At 45.6% G+C, this 1,458-nt stretch overlaps 1 non-coding gene and 1 pseudogene across 1 annotated transcript; both read right to left on the bottom strand.

The window, feature by feature from the left end:
* Positions 1–3: 3 nt before the first annotated feature.
* On the bottom strand, positions 4–94 carry LOC123177491 (uncharacterized; annotated as a pseudogene).
* A 1,056-nt stretch (positions 95–1,150) lies between these two features.
* On the bottom strand, positions 1,151–1,253 carry LOC123177490 (U6 spliceosomal RNA). Its single transcript, XR_006488965.1, has one exon. It is a non-coding gene; the product is annotated as a U6 spliceosomal RNA (small nuclear RNA).
* Positions 1,254–1,458: the final 205 nt, after the last annotated feature.

Raw genomic sequence — 1,458 nt, 5'->3', positions numbered from 1 at the left:
GACCATTTCTCGATTTGTGCGTGTCATCCTTGCGCAGGGGCCATGCTAATCTTCTCTGTATCGTTCCAATTTTATCGGATGTCCCAGAAGGGACGATGCTAGCTGCCGCGCTCTGCCTTATAAACCAGTCCGACTCTCCCCGGCTGGCCGATGTGGGACTAAACCAACGAGTGTTTGTTTTGCCCATGGCGCTGTCCAGCCAAACCCAGACGCCATCGGGCGCGTGGTGGGCCGCCAGTCGCAAGTCGGATCTCTCTTCACGTGGCCCAAATTAATGGAAGAGCATAACGGGCCCTCGTGTTTTTTCATTAGGGAATAACGAACGGCGCTTGGGCACTAAAAATAATACTATAGTTCTTGCCGCACGTGGGGGGGCACATGCACGTTTAGGGAAGGAGGGATCAACGAATCCTTTTGGTTGTTCACAATTTATGAAAGGTGGATTATGCAAATCGACAAACCTTTTTAAAAAGCAAACTTGTGCGTGAAGGAGACTAGACGATCAAGTCGTTGCCACAAGTACATTTGCAAAGACCATAGTGCCAAAAGGTTCATGCTAAGCTAGCTTACCGTGTCTTTGGTGTGACTAGATGTATAAAATGGTATGCAACATATATAGTTTACTACATGAAAATTGAGATTTCACCAGTTGTGACCTACGTAATTCCTCGACCACTAGTTATTGTACACTAAAGATAGAAAGGCTTGAAGAAGGGATTCTTTTGGGTGATACTAGAATCCAACACTAGTGTCCGGGAGAGTTTTCTCACAAGTCTTAGATGAGTTTGTTAGGCGGTGACATGATAAAATTAGACTAATGAAACATGTTTTTTGCGCTATGACCAAACCACAGTTAAGGTTAAGGAACAAAGACAATAATAAATTGAAGGAATGCACTACCTGTAGAAGGACTGAAACAGAAAACTAATCCAGAAACGTGTAATAATAGATTAAAAAGGCTAAAAAGTTGCCACAGAAAGGTTATATCTGCAATAACAAAGATGAGAAAGCGTGTGGATCTAAATTCAAAAAGGCAGTATTCAGGAACTCTTTGATAGAAGAAGGAAACTAAAGGGCCTTTCAGTAAGAATAGCAGCACACACAGGAGTGCAAGAAAGAAGGCTCCAGGTACTTGCGTGGAAAATCTCAAAAAAAATTGGACCATTTCTCGATTTGTGCGTGTCATCCTTGCGCACGGGCCATGCTAATCTTCTCTGTATCGTTCCAATTTTATCGAATGTCCCAGAAGGGACGATGCTAGCTGCCGCGCTCTGCCTTATAAACCAGTCCGACTCTCCCCGGCTGGCCGATGTGGGACTAAACCAACGAGCGTTTGTTTTGCCCATGGTGCTGTCCAGCCAAACCCAGACGCCATCGGGCGTGTGGTGGGCCGCCAGTCGCATGTCGGATCTCTCTTCACGTGGCCCAAATTAATGGAAGAGCATAACGGGCCCTCGT

Source organism: Triticum aestivum, unplaced genomic scaffold (genome assembly GCF_018294505.1).
Source record: "Triticum aestivum cultivar Chinese Spring unplaced genomic scaffold, IWGSC CS RefSeq v2.1 scaffold29862, whole genome shotgun sequence".
Lineage (NCBI taxonomy): Eukaryota > Viridiplantae > Streptophyta > Magnoliopsida > Poales > Poaceae > Triticum > Triticum aestivum.
The sequence above is the reverse complement of the archived record's forward strand: the minus strand, read 5'-3'. Positions and strand labels throughout refer to the sequence as shown.